Source organism: Lynx canadensis, chromosome C1 (genome assembly GCF_007474595.2).
Source record: "Lynx canadensis isolate LIC74 chromosome C1, mLynCan4.pri.v2, whole genome shotgun sequence".
NCBI lineage: Eukaryota > Metazoa > Chordata > Mammalia > Carnivora > Felidae > Lynx > Lynx canadensis.
The window spans coordinates 70940249-70949191 of record NC_044310.1 but is presented as its reverse complement, the minus strand read 5'-3'; the positions used below and the strand labels follow the sequence as shown (position 1 = coordinate 70949191).

Genomic DNA, 8943 nt, shown 5'->3' with positions numbered 1-8943 from the left:
TCGTGCCTCAGTTGGTTAAGGATCCAACTTTTGGTTTCAGCTCAGGTCATTATCTCATTGTCCGTGAGACTGAGCCCTCCGTTGGGCTCTGCACTGACAGTGTGGAGCCTGACTGGGATTCTCTCTCCCTCTCTCTGCCCCTCCCCTGATCATTCTCTTTCTCAAAATAAATAAACATTTAAAGTAAATAAATAAATAAATAAATAAATAAAATAGTTACATAAAAGTCTGGGTTTAAAATGATGATAGGTAAAACCCTTTTAAGGATAGCCAGCATATTTAAAATACTATCTTATAGAATGGCTAAGTGATAAAGAGATTATTTGTTCTACAAAGATGTCATTTACCATACAAAAAGATTTATCATAATTTTCTTTGAAACACCTCGTTTCACTAGGAGCTTAGAATAAAACTTGATTTCTAAATACATTATTTACACACGGCTTTTCCTGGAAAATATCTGTAACATAAAGCAAGTATTAGGAAAAAAAAAAAAAAAAAAACATAGTGTGGCCTCAAATTTTCAGAATAACAGAAAATTTTGTAAAAAGTTATATTTATCAATATGTTATAATTTTTCTGGCCTAATTAAGAAAGAAAATATAATGTAGAAAAATGTTAATATCCTAGATATATATTATAATTCAAATGACAGAAAGTTCCATATTTTTGCTACTTTATTTAATTATTCCACTCAATCAGTCCTTTGTAAATAATTCCCATACTTCATTTTTCACTGACTTTTTGCTCACTTGACTGTTTCCACTTGTGACACTTGAGTACATTTGTACCAATAAAATGAAATATCATACCCTCAGATTACTTTATGAGAATACTATCAGGATGCTTTGGGCTGCAAGGAACACACAGCCTAACTAGTAGTGACTTAGACCACAAAGCATTTATTGTTTACTAAACTCAATGTCCTGGGGAAGGAAGCCTCAGGCTAGTTTGGGAGCTCGGTAATGTCAGTATGGACTCAGGTGGCTGGCCAGTATTTCAGCCCAGAAAGTCTGACTCAAGAGCCTGTGGTACACTCTACTTCTTCCCTACAGGACTGTCATTGTCCTGTGTTCCTGGGAGATTCTGAGTTCCTGTTGTGAACAGGGACCTTATATCCCTCAGTGCTTGGTCCATGGTAATCATTCAATAAATATTCACTGAACCATTAGGGAAAATTTCAAATAAGAGGAGGGAGACTAGGACTATGTGAAATAAAAGGGTGCATTGGTGCAGAATTAAATCAGAACTGTTCAAGTCAAGGCTGGATTTTTGTGCTCTGTGGTTTTTAAATAGGTTTCAGTATAACTAAAAAGCATTTGGGGTCATTTATAGTCCCGCCACCCCCACTTCCTTGGAGGATGTTTTGTTGGCTGATCGGTGCTCTGGGTTTAAATTTGCAAGTTTAGAAGAGTAGAATGAGCCAAATTGCTCTGAGAAAGACTTAGAAGTCACCACAGTTTGCAAGGTTAGCTTTGTGCATGAGTGTGTATATGTACTGGAGGGGATGGGGTAGAGGGCCCGAGTAAAAACAAGGTGGCCGAAGGACAGACCCAACAGGAGATATGTGTGATTGGTAAGTTTTAATTTTTTTATTTTGTTATTATTTTTTAAATTCCAATACGGTTAACATACAGTGCTCTATTAGTTTCAGGTGTATAATATAGCAATTCAACAGTTCTAGACATTACTCAGTGCTTATCGTAGTAAGTGAACTCTTAATCCCCTTCACCTATTTAACCATTCCCCCACTCACCTCCCCTCTGGTAACCATCAGTTTGTTCTCTATAGTTAAGAGTCTGCTTTTTGGTGTATCTCTTTTTTCTTTGTTTTATTTCTTAAATTCCACATAGGAGTGAATCCATACAGTATTTGTCTTTCTCTGACTGACTTATTTCTCTTAACACTGTGCTGTCTAGATCCATCCATGTTGTTGCAAGCTTTCATTCTTTTTGTAACCAAGTAATATTCCTTTGTGTATATATATATATATATATATATTCAGTAAAAATATAAAAAACGTTATACTTAGTATGAGTAGATACTAAAGAAGATGAGTTTGTGTCAACGACTTATGTTAATGTGATTCAAATGTTTTATATCAGAATTCAAGACAGTCCCTATTAATGCTCAAAATGCTTGCCCATTGTGTGTGTGTGTGTGTGTGTGTGTGTGTGTGTGTGTTACACGCGTGTTCACTGTATTTACTAAAGGAGGTATGTTTCTCTCCCAGAAATAAAGGTTTCGAGAACTACTCCAGTTGATATCTTACCACCTTTCTTAATAATATCTTATAATTGTTTGTGTGATTTATGCATAATCAAGTTTTGCATGGCATATTTTTATCAACGTTTTTTTTTTTTTATTTATTTTTGGGACAGAGAGAGACAGAGCATGAACGGGGGAGGGGCAGAGAGAGAGGGAGACACAGAATCCGAAACAGGCTCCAGGCTCCGAGCCATCCGCCCAGAGCCTGCCGCCGGGCTCGAACTCACGGACCGCGAGATCGTGACCTGGCTGAAGTCGGACGCTTAACCGACTGCGCCACCCAGGCGCCCCTGCATGGCATATTTTTAAATTAACAAATTGATTTGGGGACAAATGGGAGAGTTGGAAACCAAAGTGTTAGAGCTTAATAAATTCATCAGGCATTCTTGCTCAAAGAGAACCCTTTCACCAAAAAAAAAAAAAAAAAAAAAAAAAAAAAATACTAGGGGTGCCTGGGTGACTCAGTTTGTTGAGTGTCTGACTCTTGATTTCAGCTCAGATCATGATCTCACGGTTCATGAGACTGAGTCCCACTTTGGGCTCTGCACTGACAGTGCGGAGCCTGCTTGGGATTCTCTGTCTCCCTCTCTCTCTGCCTCTCCCCTGCTTGTGCTCTCACTCCCCAAGTAAATAAACTATTTTTAAAAACATTAAAAAAAAATACTAGAGCAAAACACTCAGCAGACTAGACAAAAATCTAAAGCACTAAGAATGGAATACCTGGAAGATTGTCAGGCATCAGGTAATTGTACGCAGTTCTGTATGTTTGTATGTGTCAGAGTAGGGTGGGACAGGTAATGTGAAGGGACAGTTTTCTTTTCTGGAGATTTTCACCTGAGTGGAGATGAAAGGAAAAGGGCACCACAGCGGTCTGTTTCCCTGCAGACGTAGCCAGGACTTTGTAAGTGGCACAGGACTCTCATTTCAAGCCAGACTACAAGTGGCCCAAATCCAAAGGGATTTGCCAGGAATGAATCATGTTTGGAAATGCGGCATGATGTAGAGATTCAGTCAGATAGCTAAGGGAGCCAAATCCAGCCAAGTATAAGGCCACCTTTTAGAAGTCAGAAAGCAGAGCTGGTGGCTGGTCTCAGTTTTTTGTCAAGCTTGCAGGGTGAAGATTGCCACAGTTCTCTCTCCTCTATGGAGGACTCCCAGACCACTGAGCCCACAAGGAGGACTCTGAAGTCTTTGGGCCTTGGAACCTGTCCTACAGTATTTTGCAGTTAGTTACAAACAGCCTTAAATTGATCTTGTAAATAAAATGAGGCCATGGGTAAGAGAATCGCTAGCACAATATCCAGTAAGATTTTGTTTATCCACCCTGCCACCCCTGGAAAGATGGTCTTGGCCAGAACACAGAAATAATAAAAGTGTAGCCATTAAGGAGAAGTGACTCAGCCCATCTTCTCATCTGTTACAGCCTACAGGCTCTGACAAGAAATATTCTCCTCTAGGTCCAGAAATGGTTGCTGTTATTGAAATAGTCCAGATGGTATGAATTACAACAGAAAGGCTTTATAAGTTTGTCCATTATTATCCAGATTTGAATATACACATTAGTAGAAGTTGTGTGGCCTGAATGTTTGCTGTGGTATTTGAAACAGTGGTTTCTAAGGCGTGCATATGAGTAAATAGGGAGTGGATTATTAATTTAATACATATACTAAAGTCAGAACCTATTTATTTCTGTAAAATAAAAATATTTTAAAGTTATAATAATACATACTTGTAAAAATTCATGTATAACAGAAGCTAATAAAATGTAAAGCAAATGTTCCCTCCCTCCTATCTCCCTCCTTCCCTCCCAATCTCACTATTAATAGTTTGGTTAGCAACCCTCCAGGGCAGGCATGGAGGGGCTGCAAAGGCGAACACAACCAAGATCACTGTCTTCAGAGGCTTCCATTCCAGTTGGGGGGAGACAGACCATAAGCAAGGAAACAAGTAAACAAATAGAACCAAGCCCAAAGAAAGATTACTTTATATTTGAAAGTGGGGTCTGAATGATGAAAAAGAATCAGAGTTTAAACCCTTGTGGGAAGAAAACTGAATGGCAGGTTCAAGGGACAGAGTGCCACAAAGGGCACCACTGTGGCTGGGACTTTGTGTGCCATAGTGAGATTACCAAGAGGGGGATGGGAGCCAGATCGTGTGTGTATAATTGGTTAGGAAGTTCATGTCATGCTAAATACAACGAGAGGCCATTAAACGTTCTTAATCGGGGGTGGGGGACAGAAAGGATCTGATTTTCATTTTTGAAAAACTGATGTAGTAGGGGCATGTAGTAGGGGCAATGTCTGTAGTCTGCAGACATTTTGGAAGAGGTTCATTCACACGTAAACACAAACACATATACATTTAAATATACTTTTTCTGCAACTTGTTATTGGTGTACATTTTTAGAACTCCTCTTTGCAATTAGGTTCCGAGTCAGTTTACTGTCTTAGAAAATCAAACACATCTTGTTTTTTGACCTTTATCTACCCAAATGCAGCAACTTAGTTGGAAAACACAGGTTTGGCATTTTAGCATGGCTCCAGAATGTGTTCATCAGATTTGGCTCTGAATAACTTTTGGATTGTCTCAAAAATCAGGTTTATTCTCAAAAAAAAAAAAAAAATTCTTTTCAATAAATTCAGTCCCTACTGGTGTGATACCTTTCCAGCAGCATCAATGGAATAGGTCATGTATACAGCCTGCCAAAGTGATTACTTTGAAATGAAAACCACTCATTTGAAGTTATGTTTATTTATTCACCAAATAAATATTGAGCACCAACAACTAAGTACCAGGCACTGTTTTAGGCACTGGGGATACATCAGTGAATAAGCATGTGAGGAGTATACAGGTATGCAGAGCCCTACTCAGTGATGTCTGGGTTCTGGGTTGCTTTTCCTGAATTCTTCTTGTTTTTCTCTCACTATTGAGGGATATACCACAGCAGCTCCAAACACATCTTGCTCACTGGAGGATGGCCAAGGCAAGAGGTAAGGAAAAGAATTCTTATGGGTTCTCAGGGATAAAACTCTTCCTCCAAGTCTCACACCCTCTTACTTCACATTATTACTCACCAGAATTAGGTCACATGCTCAGGTCCTAAACCAGTTAACAAAGAGGGACAGAGTATCAAGACAGGTTTAGACCAGTTCTCAAAGTGTAATCTTAGGAACCCTGGAAGGAGGTGGCAATCCCCAAGACCATTTCAGGAAGTGTGCAGTCAAATCAATTTTAATCATAATGCTACGATGTTATTTGCCCTTTTTAATACCATTCTTTTATGAGCGTGTAGTGAAGGCGACCTGAAATAGTGCAACAGATTGAATTCAGCAGATGGAATAATCAAACTGTCTTCCATTAGGCCAGACATCAAAGATATCTGCAAACTTTTAAATTAATATCACTCTTTACTATATTGGGGGAATATATACTTATTTTCCATTAAAATGTGCTATTTATGTTAAGATGTAATTTGTATTTTTTTAAATAAACATTTTAAATTTCTGGTTTTTTTTTAAATTTTTTTTTTTTTAACATTTATTTATTTTTGAGACAGAGAGAGACAGAGCATGAACAGGGGAGGGGCAGAGAGAGAGGGAGACACAGAATCCGAAACAGGCTCCAGGCTCTGAGCTGTCAGCACAGAGCCCGACGCGGGGCTCGAACTCACGGACCGTGAGATCATGACCTGAGCCGAAGTCGGACGCTTAACCGACCAAGCCACCCAGGCGCCCCTTAAATTTCTGTTTTAATTTCTAGTACGGTAAGTGTCAATGTAACCTAAATAAACAAAAGCTCTTTGGGCCCCTCTATCATTTTTTGGAATGGAAAGAGGTTCCTGAAACCAAAAAATCGAAGACCACTGTTTTATTCAGACTGACCTGATTCATCCTTGGGGGTGGGGGCACGTCTGAATTTCCAGACCTCAGCCTGACCCAAGCCTTCTTTTCTTAGAATCCAAGTCTGTTAGTGATTAGGTCACAATAGGGTGTGCCAGAGGCTGCTTTTTGAATTGCTTGAGCTCAACTCTTATACCTGTTGAAGAGTGAGCACTCCCTTTTTAACTGTGAGGGGAAATGGCCAAAATGAAGCCTTGGTATTTCAAGGAAAAACTGTCATATTAAGTTGCTTCTTAGGATGGGGAGGGGTATGGGATTTTGAGGGATGGATAGTTGAAATTTCAAAACCCTTCTTGGGAACAGGACTAAGCCCCTCGCCCCCATATCGGTAGCCTGGGTTAGGGGATAGGTACGTAATCTTTGGTGATAATTGGTTTCTTCCTCCCCATCAGCCCTGCGCTAATAGCGAGCTTGCAATGATGGCCCCTAACAGGCTATTTGGCTGTCATTCACCTATGCTTAACAACATCTAGCCAGCCTCCTGATGGCTTAGGCCAAAAGCAAAGAGGATTTCATTGGACTCTGAAGCTGTCACCATGGTGTGCTCACTTTCTCGCCTTGATCTTTCATCCAGGATTGGGGGTCTGTGCGTGTACATTGGGGGCGGGGGAGGTGGGAGCACTACACCCTCCCTTGTTCTTCAGTGTTAATATTTGTTTTTGTCTCAATTATTTAGGTTTCCAAGAGCTCTCAGGAGCCTCCTTAAAATACCAAACCTGTTTCTCTCCTCTTGAGTAAATCCATTGGCTCCACTAAAAACAAACAAAATCCATCAAAGCACATCTTTGTGTTTTTTCTAACTCCGCTCCTATGCCTGCGACTTCACCATCTGATCTCTTTCCTTTCCCCGGCCCCTCTTCCTCCCTGGAGAATTTTAGGCTGCTATGGAAGAGGGGAGGAGCCGGTTTGACCCCCGCTACGGGAGCAACACAGGCATTCATTTTCTCTGCACATATTTTGCTGAGTGGGTGTGGGACATTTCTGCATAAACTTCTAGTTCACGAGTGCCATCGTCAGTTTTCTCGCTGTCTTCTGCCCAGGTCCGTTTCTTTGCCCTAATTTTACATGTAACTTTCCCCGGGTTGGGTTGTTTGCATCCATGATTCCCAACGCTTGAACCTCCCTTCCCCTGGGCCTGACCTAATTCTGGGTGCCGGCTGTTGTTTGGTTTATTTCTCCACTTTTGCCAGCGCACGTGGCTCTTTTGGGATGCTTCATTTTTGCTTCTAGGGTGGGTGTTGGGGTTCACTGGGGCTCGGAACACGTGCCTTGAAGCAGCCACGACCCGCTTCCCCCACGGAGCCCAGGGGCCCCAGCCCCGCGGGCGTAAGGAGGGGGCGGGGAGCAGGGCCCGGGTGAATCACAGGGCGTAACAGGTGCCGCAGCCGCAGCTGCGCCCGCATCCCTCTCCGGCTCTAGGGATAAGGTTTTCTTTTTCTCTAGGTTTTTTTGGAGGGGGTGGAGGAGACTCTGGGGGCCAATGCAGGCCGCGGTTGTTCATCGCCTAGCAACCGGAGGAGCCAATGGGAGGCGGCTGAGCCTGCGGCGCCGGCGGCGCGGGGGCGGGGTGGGAACCTAGCGAACCTGCCCAGGCTGGGGGTGGCCGCGAGGGGAGGAGCGGAGCCCGGCCAAGGGCGGGGAAGGCGGGAGCCCGAGGCGGAGGCGGGGCCGCCGGCGCGGGGCGCTGCGTGCCGCGGCGCCTGTGCGGGCCCCCGGGGCTGCGAGAGCCGGCTTAAGACAGCGAGCGGTGCCTCCCCCGCCGCTCTCGGGGGCGGTGACGGTGAGAACTCTCCCCCCCCCCCCCCGCCACGCGAACGGGGATTGTGACGCGCCCGCCCGGAGAGGGGCGGGGGCGCCGGCGGGGCCTGGGGTGGGCGCCGGCTGGGAGCCAGAGGGCGGGTGCGGAGGTGAGCGCCGGCACCTGGCTCGGCGCCCCGCTCCTCTGCGAGAGGCTTGGCGCGGCCGTTGGGGCCGTTGGAGGAGGCGGGCGAGCTTTGACCCCGGCCGTGGCTGGAGGAGGAGGTGGGAGGTAGGTGCCAGCGCGGGTCCGCTCCCGCTAGCGGTCGCAGCGCTGCGCCCCCGGGAGGAATCCGGACCGCGGAGCCCCAAATCCTCTCCCGGATGGAGAGAGGGTGGCGCCTGGCGTGGGATGACGAGCGACGTGGGGGAGGAGGGGATGGCCAGTTTGGGGCTGCGGTGTGTCGCTAGCGGAGGCTGCGGGGCATGCGGGCTTCGGGATTTGTTGGGGCGAGCCGCAAGAGGCAGTCCTTAGAATGAGTTACTGACTGAGCGGCCCGTGGCTGCTGCGGGGGAAGAGATCCCCGATGGAGGTCTAGTTAAAAGTCAAGGGGAAGAGCTTACATCATCTAAAAGGCAGGCAAGTGTGAAAATATTTTGGTGTAGAATTTTAACAGTAGAGAACGGTAAGCCGAATTGTGAGCTCCCTGCCCGCTTTTGAGCCTATGCTGATCGCCCTGTTTTGCAAGCCACTTGGGTCCAAGAAATGGAATCTGCTAAATAATTTGTTCCTAGCACGTGTAATGTGGCGATCTTTAGATTTTTACCTCATTTCAAGGTCCGTAGTTGTGATTGCCAGATTGTCATTACTTGCAACTCTGATACAGTTCTTGTTGAATCTGAGAGAATCGAGATTTCCCTTTCGTGGGTGGGGCATAATGGGGAGAGGATTAGAAGAGGCACTCCTCCAAGAGTGGATCTAAACTGAGTGGAAGCGGCCTGGAGTTTGAAATTGCTAAGGCTTCCCTAACACAGATTA

General features: G+C 44.6%; 1 protein-coding gene across 4 annotated transcripts in view; it reads left to right on the top strand.

The window, feature by feature from the left end:
- Positions 1-7863: 7863 nt before the first annotated feature.
- Positions 7864-8943, top strand: part of LOC115521354 (SSX family member 2 interacting protein) — a 43669-nt gene continuing 42589 nt past the window's right edge. For 3 of the 4 annotated variants that reach the window (XM_030326536.1, XM_030326533.1, XM_030326534.1), the window contains exon 1: positions 7864-7947. The gene's annotated coding sequence lies outside the window, so the exon portion shown is untranslated. Of the gene's footprint in view, positions 7948-8082; positions 8197-8943 lie in introns of those variants that run through there. The other variant, XM_032594331.1, reaches the window with a different exon arrangement.